General features: G+C 40.4%; 1 protein-coding gene across 15 annotated transcripts in view; it reads right to left on the bottom strand.

Annotated features, from left to right (window-relative positions):
* The window catches only part of SLC10A7 (solute carrier family 10 member 7), a 311,758-nt gene that overhangs the window by 257,130 nt on the left and 42,139 nt on the right, over positions 1 to 12,489 (bottom strand). Inside the window, exon 4 of one of the 15 annotated variants that reach the window (XM_088827992.1) lies at positions 5,160 to 11,075. The exons of the other annotated variants lie outside the window; for them this stretch is intronic. The gene's annotated coding sequence lies outside the window, so the exon portion shown is untranslated. Of the gene's footprint in view, positions 1 to 5,159; positions 11,076 to 12,489 lie in introns of those variants that run through there. 15 annotated transcript variants of the gene reach the window in all.

Raw genomic sequence — 12,489 nt, 5'->3', positions numbered from 1 at the left:
TCTTAATTCCTTTTACAGATTATTGTTCAATCCCCCAAATCTATACATTCTGAGAAAGAAACAATAATTTACCATTTGTTACACAAACAGAATATAAGCCAATTGGGATAACTGCTTAATCTGTGAACTTGAATATTTTATCCTAAAATCACATTTTATTTATTTGTCATACATCCAAATACTCTATGAAATCAAGTATTACACTGTAACATGATATTTATGTTTTTATGTTCTTATATAGAGTCAAGGGCTTCCCTGGGGGCTCAGACAGTAAAGAATCCGCCTGCTATGTCAGAGACCTGGGTTCAATCCCTGGGTTGGGAAGATCCCCTGGAGGAGGGCATGGCAACCCACTCTAATATTCTTGCCTGGAGAATCCCCAAGGACAGAGGAGCCTGGCGGGCAACATGAGGTTGCAAAGAATCGGACACAACTGAGCAACTAAGCACACACATATAGAGTCACAAAAAACTCACCAGATTGGCTAAAATACCAATGGATTTATCGCCTATCTGTTAAAAAAAAAAAAGTCCTTGATTTATGTTTCAACTATTCTTATAATATTCAAAACATATAACTGTATAGTGATTTCTATCTTGTACTGTACTTGATAAGTTCACAATTCTAATTCATTTTTGTTCTGTTTGGTTGATAAGTCATGTCCAAATCTTTGGGATACCATGGACTGCAGCATGCCAGACTTCCCTAACCTCCACTATCTCCCAGAGTTTGCTCGAGTTCATGTCCATTGAGTCAGTGATGCTGTCTAATGCTAACAATTATAATACTCTATTTTAATCTAACATTATCTACTCAGTTAACATTCATTATAAGTACCACTAGAGACAAAAATTCTCAGAAGATGAACGTGAGAAATATAATTTAAGCAATAACAATTCACTGATTATCAAGTAAAGCAAAATAATCATGTTAGTGTGGAATAGGTCACTCCCAAAAAGACAAATATTGAATGATTCCACTTCATTAGGTTTCTTGGGGCTTCCCTGGTGGCTCAGCAGCTAAAGAATCTGCCTACCAATGCAGGAGATGCAGGAGACACAAGTTCGATCCCCAGGTCAGAAAAATCTCCTAAAGAAGGAAATGGCAACCCACTCCAACATTCTTGCCGGGAAAATTCCATGGACAGAGGAGCCTGGCAGACTACAGTTCATGGGGTTGGGTCTAATGTAAAGAGACAAAATAAGAAAGTCAGTTGCCAGGGGCTTAGGAGAAGGGGAAATGGGAAATTATTGCCTAGCAGATATAGAGTTTGATTTTGGGAAGATGAAAAATTCTAGAGACAGACAGTGGTAATGATTACACAACAATGTGATTAACATCAATGAACTGTAGACTTAAAAATAATTAAAATGGTAAATTTTATTATATATATATATGTATATCTACCATGATTTTTAAAATAATTATGTTAGATACATAATAATATGAAAACTCAAAGATAATGAAAATTTGGAGATCTTTTATTTTGAATGTCTTTCTTTGACCAAAGATACATATGGTTCATGAGAAGCATTTGCAATCACATTTGAATGTATGTCACTATCACTCGAGAAATGAAGAAAAAAAGAAAATCAAATCAGTTCCAGAACACATTAGAAAAATGGATTCTAAAAAAAATTTCCAAAATTCCCCCTAGATGTCTAGTTTCGTACCTTGCATTAGGGATACTGCTGCTAAATAACAAAACTATTTCTCAATATTAAATCCACATTTCCAGAATAAAAGAGGTAGAAAATTCAAGACAATCAGTGAGATGTTTTTTACAATACTGCACACTATTAAGAACTATTAAGATATAACAGATCCAGGAAGTAATCCAGCTTTCCAAGTGTCTTCTAAATATCATATTATTTTTCATTCTATTCAGTATAATTCCAGCATTAAGCTTACTTTATTCTATTCCATTATTTGAAAATTATATACATACATTTCATACTAATTGTGATTAAGTTTAACTGCATACACATACAGAAAAAGAAACTCCAAATAACAGTAGATTATCCAAGAGAGGTATTCCTTTTTATGGAAGGAATCCCGAGGTAGGCAATCCAGGGCTGGCATAGCACCTCCATAGTCAAAAGGACCCAAGTCCTATTCTTGCTACTCAGCTATCATGAGGTCTAATCATTAACATGGCATAAGATTTCTCCTCAAGCTCTAGTCATCAAATTAACATTCCAGTAAGCAGAGAGGAAGGAAAAATGAACTTTTAAAGAGATGTCTTGGGGACTTCCCTGGTAGCCCAATGGATAAGAATCCACTTTCCAATGCAAGGGATGTGGGTCCAATCCCCAGTCAGGGAATTAAGATTCCACCTGCCATGGGGCAACTAAGCCTGTGTACCACAACAAAGACCCAACACAGACAAATAAATAAATAAATTCTTATAACAAATAATGAGATGTCTTGAATGTGACATACAGTGTATCCATCTATGTTTCACTGGCCAGAATTTAATCACATGGCCACTAGAACACCAGAAAGTCTGGTAAATACATTATTTAGGTGGCAGTGAATAACTAGGATATTCACTTAAATACACCTATCATTGTAGGTAAATAAGTCCAAAACAAAGAAGGGAAAATTCATTAACTATTACCTGTATCTGATTAGTATAATTCATATAAAAGAATAAGAATTATCAACAAATCACCATGATGAAATCTGAAATTAGGTTTTAATTTGAGAAAAACAATATCCAGTTAAAGATACAGGGAATCAATTCATTTCCTTGCAACACAGTGAATTTCATTTATTTCCTGAAGTATGAATCGAGTCTTTACTAAATTAATCAAGCAGATTCTCCCAATAAGTTAATACTGTGTATGGGCTAAGACTGAGTCAGTGTAGAGACGAAGGCATAATTGTAGGTCTGAAAAGGGGCACGTCAAGGCTGTGTATTGTCACCCTGCTTATTTAACTTACATGCAGAGTACATCATGAGGCACGCTGGGCTGGATGAAGCACAAGCTGGAATCAAGATAGCCGGGAGAAATATCAATAACCTCAGATATGCAGATGACACCACCCTTATGGCAGAAATCAAGGAAGAACTAAAGAGCCTCTTGATGAAAGTAAAACAGGAGAGTGAAAAAGTTGGCTCTAAACTCAACGTTCAGAAAACTAAGATCATGGCATCTGGTCCCATCACTTCATGGCAAATGGATGGGAAAACAGTAGAAACAGTGACAGACTTTATTTTTGGGGGCTCCAAAATCACTGCGGATGCTGACTGCAGCCATGAAATTGAAAGACGCTTGCTTCTTGGAAGGAAAGTTATGACCAACCTAGACAGCATATTAAAAAGCAGAGACATTACTTTGCCAACAAAGGTCTGTCTAGTCAAAGCTATGGTTTCTCCAGTAGTCAAGTATGGATGTGAGAGCTGGACTATAAAGGAAGCTGAGTGTTGAAGAACAGATGCTTTTGAACTGTGGTGTTGAAGACTCTTGAGAATCTCTTGGACTGCAAGGAGATTGAACCAGTCAATCCTAAAGGAAGTCAGTCCTGAATGTTCATTGGAAGGACTGATGCTGAAGCTGAAGCTCCAATACTTTGGCCACCTGATGAGAAGAGCTGACTCATTGGAAAAGACCCTGATGCTGGGAAAGATTGAGGGTGGGAGGAGAAGGGGACGACAGAGGATGAGATGGTTGGATGGCATCACCAACTCAATGGACATGGGTTTGGGTGGACTCTGGGAGTTGGTGATGGACAGGGAGGCCTGGCGTGCTGTGGTTCATGTGGTCGCAAAGAGTCGGACACGACTGAGCGACTGAACTGAACTGAAAAACAGTGATTTTCCATCACCCCACCTGCATCCCTTGCCAGCATTAAGAGGAAAAAACGTCAGAAAAGGAGCAAAAGAGTGAAAATCACAATAACCAAACCAGTTCCCTTTCAGGCCTATCACCCAGATAAAATGGAGAATTACTTGTGTATAATCATGAAGGAGGAGGTTTAAGAAGATTATATGATTTGACTCTGACTGTAGATTTCTGAGAGTTCCAGTTAAATCCCAAAGTCCTCTCATGGGGCCATTGATCTCCACCTTCTGCAACATCCACATAAAGCTGAAATGAATCATTGTGAGAAAACTTAGGAAGCAGCACTTACTTTAAAAAGTAACAGTGTGGAGATTCCTTTAAAAACTGGAAACAGAACTGCCATATGACCCAGCAATCCCACTGCTGGGCATACACACCGAGGAAACCAGAATTGAAAGAGACATGTGTACCCCAATGTTCATTGCAGCACTGTTTATAATAGCCAGGACATGGAAGCAACCTAGATGTCCATCAGCAGACGAATGGATAAGAAAGCTGTGGTACATATACACAATGGAATATTACTCAGCCATTAAAAGGAATACATTAGAATCAGTTCTAATGAGGTGGATGAAACTGGAGCCTATTATACAGAGTGAAGTAAGCCAGAAAGAAAAACACCAATATAGTATACTAACACATATATATGGAATTTAGAAAGATGGTAACAATAACCCTGTATCAGTTCAGTTCAGTTCAGTCACTCAGTTGTGTCCAACTCTTTGTGACCTCATGAATCACAGCACGCCAGGCCTCCCTGTCCATCACCAACCCCTGGAGTTCACTCAAACTCATGTCCATCGAGTCGGTGATGCCATCCAGCCATCTCACTCTCTGTCGTCCCCTTCTCCTCCCACCCCCAATCCTTCCCAGCATCAGAGTCTTTTCCAGCAAGTCAACTCGTCGCATGAGGTGGCCAAAGTATTGGAGTTTCAGCTTTAGCATCACTGGGTTCGATCCCTGGGTTGGGAAGATCCCCTGAAGGAGGAAATGGCAACCCATGCCAGTATTCTTACCTGGAGAAACCCATGGACAGAGGAGCCTGGCGGGCTACATTCCAGGGGGTCACAGACAGTCGGATAAGACTGGGCGCCTGAGCACAGTACAAAGCTCGACTGGACTGGATTGGAGGACGGAATGCTTCACAGAGCACCAGGGACCCTGCAAACACCTGCTACACATGTAGCAGTCCCACCCCAGGAGATCTTCAGAGATCACCACTGTTGGAGCAGACTGACTGACCCTAACAACTTGGGAAGAATATGTAGTGCCAGGAAAATACAGGATGCTATTGTTTGTGGTTTAGTCCCTAAGTCGTGTCGGACTCTATATGACCCCATGGATGTAGCCCACCAGGCTCCTCTGTCCATGGGATTTCCCAGGCAAGAATACTGGAGTGGGTTGCCATTTCCTCCTCAAGGGGATCTTCCCAACCCAGGGAAGAAACCTGCATCTCCTGCATTGGCAGGCGGATTCTTTACCACTGAGCCACCAGGGAAGCATGCCAAGAAAGTAATACTTTCCTCACTATAAAGCCCGATTTAGGATTTGGAAACCTGAGTGGATGTCCCACTTGGGGCTGAAAAAACAGTTGTGCCCAGAGCTTCCAGGAGTCCACACGTGGCAAGATGACCATGAGGGCCGTGACAACAAAGGCACCGGGGTACCGAGCAGGAACCTACTGAAGAGTCTAGCTTGGTGAGGGCCTGGTTAATGGAAGAACTAAAATCCACCAGCAAAGAGAAGGAGAGATGGTGATAAAAGGAAGAGAGGAAAAGGACAGGAAAGAGAAAGGGAGAAGCTCAGATGATAACGCGTAGATTTTTAAAATACAGAAAGTGAATAAGCTGTAAAAAATCAAGTAGACCACCATAATATCCTCTCTTCCCAGCCTTTTATTATTATTGCTATTTTGGTTGTGTTGGGTTGCTTTCTATTACTGCAGAGCCCAGGCTCAGCAGCTGTGGCACGGTGGCTTAGCTGCCCAGTAGCATGTGGGACCTGAGTTCTCTGACCAAAGATCAAACCCAGGTAACCTGGACTGGAAGGCAGATTCTTAACCACTGGATCACCAGGGAATTCCCTCTTCATATCCACACGAGGCAAAAAAAAAAAAAAAAAATATGTGAAGCAATTGAGGCAATAAGATAGATAATAAACAAATACTAAATGTTTCTTCAGGTATCATGATAAAACTAGTTTTCTCAACCAAGGTGAAAAATAACACATTTAACTTCTAACCCCAATAGTAATAACACAGCATTCAATACAACAATTCAATACTCAACTAGGAACTATGGGCCTTTCAAATAAACTGTGGAGAGAGCAATGATTAATTTATCAACAATTAACTATATCCAATAGACTTTCCAATCAACAAAATTTTTAAAAGCCAGTCATCTATAGCAGTAACATAATTATATAATGTCTTGTAACCTGCAAAGCGTGTGCACATTAATCACTTATCTAGTTAACACTAAACAACATATATCTATTGCCAGGAGATATTTTATGTAACTTAATCTATGGTGTGGATTAAAGGGGAAAAGTGGATATGTACTTAAAGGATTTCTAACACTGAAATTAATTTTTTCTATTTAAATAAACAGCATTTAAAGAAAATGTATATATATGGTCTGTTACAGTTTCAGATGCTGGAATAACATTGGCTAGAAAGGGATGGATTTGCTGCTGTGTTTCCAGGTGGGATTGGCTTCCTGGTGGTACAGTTTGGGTCTGTGAAACCAAAACAACTTCAAGACAAAAGGTCTCTGGCGTTTGAGCTGTAGAGGGAAAGTTCAGCTTTGCTTTTCACATTTTCATCCCGCAGGGAATGGAAGCCGCTGAGACGGACGTGAAGGAGCTCCAGGACTAGGGCAGTGGTGAGCTTTTCTTGTAACTCTATAGCTGCCATGATGCAGGGCACATGGGCTTGGCCTCCCTGTGCCACTGACCCGCCCACACCACCCAAGCATTTGGTTATTCCACTCAGATTTGGTATCTATGTGGCACAGCAAAGCAGTAATTCTGCCACCAACTCACTACATACACAGGAAGCAATATTTGCAGTCAAATTGTCAGCTACACTGCCATTGCTTCCTTGGTCAGTCTACACTCTGGCTCCAACGCGCAGGTTAGTATGTTGCATTGATCAGGCCACTGCTCAGCAGATAAAGAATCTGCCTGCAATGCAAGAGATAGGAGACGCTGGTTCCATCCCTGGGTCGGGCAGATCCCCTGGAGGAGGAAAATGGAAACCCACTCCAGTATCCTTGCCTGAAAAATCCCATTGACAGAGAAGCCTGGTGGGCTACAGTCCCAAGGGTAGCAAAGAGTCAGACACAACTGAGTGACTAAGCACACACACACAAGCACTTACCACTTCCATCAGACCAACCCATTCTCTTGGACCCTCCAACCCGTGTGTTATCTGAACCCCACTCAGAAGGGAGGCCTTTTAAAAGACACCCTAACTCCTAGGAGAGAATCTTAAAGTTGATCACTTCCAAGAACCAACTTACCAACTGGGACCCACGGGACTGGCTCAAGCTCTAGGGCCCTCCTCTGCTCCCTCTTGACTTAGCCTACTTGTTCACTTGCCACACTTATGATTTAATACACACAATTTTCTCCATTTCATTACCAACCTCTCTGAAAGTAGACAACATTGCATCTTCTTTGTACTCTGCCTCCCCATTCCACAAAATACTAGCTCGGTGTTCTGCAAATTACAAGTGTTCAATAATTTATTTTAATTCAATGGTACACTGACATTCGTCTCTCAGAAAAATTTCAAGCCATCCACCTTTAATGAGAAGCCAACACAAGACTCAAGAGTACCTTCTTATGTGACTGATTTCTGGAGTTTTATTGGTTTTGCTTAAGATATTGTATAAAAGGATGAAAGGGTCCTGGAAAAGGAGTCTGTGCTTCCCAACTGTCTGACAAGTCAACTCACCTCCAAATCCTAATTTGACCAACTACAAAAATCAAGATAACATAATACCAGTCCTACCTACTTCATATAATGGTTGGGAGGTTAGAAAAAGAAAATACAGGTAAAAGCATTTCATAAGATATGCAAAATAAATGTATTTATCACAATAGGAGATGATTTAAAGAAGTAGTCTCATATACTTTAATTCTATACACAGTTGACCCTTGAACCATGGTTTGAACTCCCCGTGTCCACTTATATGCAGGCTTTTTCCAATAGTAAATACTACAGTATTTATTGTGCTGCCATACTAGATGATTGGGCTTCCCTGGTGGCTCAGTGGTAAAGAATCCACTTGCAATGAAGGAGAGCCAGGTTTGATCCCTGGGTTGGGAAGATCCCCCGGAAAAGGAAATGGCAACCCACTCCAGTATTCTTGCCGAGAAAACCGAATGGACAGAGGAGCCTGGTGGGCTACAGTCCATGGGGTCACAAAGTCAGACACAACTTAGCAACCACCACTATAATACTAGATGATCAGTGATTGGTAGAACTCGTGGATGTGCATACAGAGTTGGGTCCATGGATACAGAGGAACCAAGGATACAAGGTTTGACTACAAATTATACATGGGTCTCAACTTCAAGGAGGGTTGGCACCCCTAACTCCTATGCTGTTAATGGTGAACTGTATACTGAAACTTCTATACAGAAATCACTATTTATTTTAAAAAAGGGAAAAAAAAAATTTACCTCATCACTCTTGCAAAAAAGTGTATTTTAAGTATCTACCCATGCCTCTAATGTCAAAATCATTTTCCCACAGGAGATATTTACTAAATAGCATACAAAATTTAAAAGGGAAGAAAATAGACTAAAAGGTCCCATTCAGCTACTAAAATGTTTGTATGTTTTTCATCACCTAATAGGTTTGAAAATGCAAGATCAACCCCATAGAAGTCTTTTATTCCCCTTCCAGGCCAAATCAACCATACGAAAGTCTTTTATTCCCTTCCAAGCACTAGAAATCTTTTATTTCCTTCTAGGCATTATGCCAGACATCTTGGAGGCTGCCACCATGGAAGTGGTTGTGGCTGCTGATGCTTAGACAAAGCAGGTCTGAATAATTGAGAAAAGTCAAAATATTACAAGAGACAGCCAATTAAGTATCTTGGTTTTTCTACAAAAATTTATGATTTTTCTATAAAAGTTTGCTTAACATTGGACAAAGTAAAACTAGATATGAATTATTGCTTTAATAAGGCATTTAAATCAAGACACTCATAGGGCTATATTTAAATAAAGTCCTTCAAAATATTAATCTATGCAAATATATTTACTGTGACCCCAATACATGCCAAATGGTGCATCAGACACAGGATACAACTGTGAATAAGACACACACATTTCCTGTCATCTAATGATGACTGTGAAAAACATAAACAATACACTGTGCTACATGTGCCCTGACGGGGTAAGTACCACAGAACCTTGTAGAGAGATAGGAACGCTTCCTGAAGGGAGACTCACAGTCAAGTAGGAACACCAGTATCTACACAACTTCTTAGTGTTTTACTTAACTCAATTATTTTTAGCTACCCTCTACTTGGTCTACTCCTAAATCAACCCTTAATTTTCTTACCTGAGTAAGAAATTTAGCCTCTTAGGGATGTGAAGAACTGCTAGCATCATTCCTAAATTTCTTACCTGGGCACTAAGCCATGTGTAGATGGAGAGCTTTTGGGGCCATGCGTCCTACCTGTAGTGTTAACTGAGAGTTTAGTATTAGGAGCACATGTGCTCAAAGCAGAGTGCCTGGGTTTTACATCCTTGCTCTTCCTCTTTTGCGCTACATAACCCTGCGCAAGTTTCTGAATCTCTTTTTGAATCAGCTTACTCATCTAATAAAATGGAGATAATAATAGTACCTAGCTCAAATGTTGTTGAAAGGCTTAAAGGAGTAAGTAAATATATAAAGGATTGTCATGTATCACGAGCTATAAACACACTGGGATGTTATTATTTGGATGGCAAGACCTTACTGTGATTGCAGTCATCTCTTGCTGTGCAGATCAGCAGCTAAATAAATGCACTCAGGGCAGAGGAATTGTCCACAAAAGTTAAGAGTGTTTCCCGGAATTGTGCTTTGTTGAGGTCTTGCATCATTCCATCATCCTGCTGTGCCCTTTTTTTCTCTTCTAGGTCAGAAATTGGGAAAGTATGGGGAAAATGCTAGCAGTTCTTCACATCCCTAAGAGGCTTTGTAAAACCTGAGGTCAGGCTTCTTCTGTAAACCTTTACCTTCAGTAAAAGGTTCTAATTAAGCAAACAATCTTCTAACTCAATTAACTCCTTTCCTCTTTCTCTATTGACAATCAATTTATAATGAATTGGGCCTGAAGTTGTAAAACTCCATCAACCACAGGCAAACTGTTTCCTGAAGCAGGCTTTTTTATTACCCTCAGAAGTATTTCCAACACAACTTGAAAATAAAAAAATTTCAAAGAGAACTATATAATTCCTCCAATGAAAATTCCATTTAGGGGGACTTTCCTGGTGGTCCAGTGGTTAAGAATCCATCTTCCAATGTGGGGCATGCGAGTTCAATCCCTGGTTGGGGAACTAATATCCCACATGCCATGAGGCAACAAAGCCCACATGCTGCAACTACAGAAGCCCACACACTCTAGAGTCCATGCTCTGCAACAAAAGAAGCCCCTTCATGCCACAACTAGAGAAAGCATTAATGAAGACTCAGTGCAGCCAAAATTAAAAAATGTAAGAAACAAACAAAATTCCATTTTGGGTTATCTACAAAAAGATAATGATATCAAACCAACAGAACTTATGTTTCTCTCTTTACTTGAGCATGGTAGAACTACTTGAGCATGGCAGAACTGTTTTAACTTTAATGCCAGCTCTCATTTTTCATCTGAAAATGTGACTATCCATCCCACCTTTAAAAGCAAGCATGGAAACACACACAGGAGAGCAGTTGGTAATTAAAATTATTGGGGAACTGGGAACATCAAATGCTGGAGGAACACAAAGAATAAACGCGTGCCAGCAACTCCACTGCACAAATGTAATGAATGAGTGCTTACAACGGCTTATTTTGACAAGGACTTAGTGTGAACTCAAACAAGAATTAAGGCACATTGGTCCCAGCTGTTCTTGATAATCTTGTTGTCAGTCGCTAAGCTGTGTCTGACTCTTTGCGACCCCGTGGACTGCAGCACATCAGGCTCCCCTGTCCTTCAGGATCTCCCGGAGTTTCCTCAAATTCATGTCCTTGATAAGGAGGGCCACAAAAGTTGAAAAGCGTTTTTCAGAGCTAACTCATCATGCACTTGAAAAAAAAAGATTAGTATATATAAATATACTTTGCCTTATACAGCTAGTTTCTCAGACTGTTATACTATCATGATTTGCCTATTTGAGAAAGTATATCATACTCAAACAATACGAACTTAATGTAATCGTAATTAGACAGGAACTCGGAAATAATACCATCTCAGAGTCCAGATCTAAAGGACCATTTAATAAGAAACACTATGGCGCATAAACTTCAAAGACTTCCCACAATAAGCACTCTGAATGGGATCTAAAATGTACTTGCATTCATGAGAACACGTGTCTAATGTAGACAGAACATTGTTCAGTGCTAGCCCATTTTATTCTGGCACAGTAAACATACAAAAAGATCCTTGAAGGAGAGATAGAGAACATATACTTGTGGAAATCACTGCAATGTAAGTGACCTCATCACTGTTCTGAACAACTCTGCTGGGACCATTGTATGACTAAGAGAATTCGGAATCCTTCTCTAGTTTCCCCCATCCTTTGCCATTTTTATTCTCGATACTCTTCTACTGTATTAAAGGGATACAATAAAAAGCAGTTCCTGCCAAGAAAATTCAAAAATTGATTAAAGAGCCAAATTCACTAAAAAGTATCTGATTAAGGGTACAAAAACAATCTCTACTGTGGAAAGAAGATGAATAATTCTGCCTGGACATCTGCCAGCCTTCTTGAGAGCTGCTTGTTTTAATTGTTTAGTCACTAAGTTGTACCCGATTCTTTACAACCCTATGGGCTGCAGCCCGCCAGGCTCCTCTGTCCATGGAATTTCCCAGACAAGAATACTGGAGTGGGTTGCCATTTCCTTCTCCAGCGGTCTTCCCAACCCAGGGACTGAACCTGCATCTCTTACGTCTCCTGCATTGGCAGGTGGATTTTTTTTTACCACTGAGCCACCTGGGAAGCCCTCCTTCTTGAGAGGGAAATGGTAATTTGAGCTGGGCCTTGACTGATGGGCAGGACTTGCCCTGGCAGATATTGGAAGATGAGGAGGAGGAGCTCCCTATTATAGAAACAGACTGGTCAAGTAAGCTGACCACGAGCAGCAGGAGATTTTCTCAGGAACACAAAGTTCTCAAACGGGTCTGAGGGCCAACACCAAAGGAACTGTCTGCAAGTAACAGGAGGCCAGGAATCTGCTGGAGAATAGACCAAATGCTGGAAAGTCTGTCCAGAGGATCAAAGTTGCTCAAGAGGAAATGGAGATGGCACATTTCCACTACAGTTAGTGTTTTTCAAACTGTAGTTCACAAGATCAGTTTAGTGAAATGGCATTTCTTTTCCAAAATTAAAGAAAGCGAAGGAAAAGGAAGGGAAAGAGAGGCGGAGGTGGAGGAAGAGAAGG

Source organism: Moschus berezovskii, chromosome 19 (assembly GCF_049115385.1).
Source record: "Moschus berezovskii isolate FMDL1 chromosome 19, NW_MosBer_1.0, whole genome shotgun sequence".
Classification (NCBI taxonomy): Eukaryota; Metazoa; Chordata; class Mammalia; order Artiodactyla; family Moschidae; genus Moschus; species Moschus berezovskii.
Note: the sequence above shows the minus strand (reverse complement) of the source record. Positions and strands in the feature narration are given on the sequence as shown.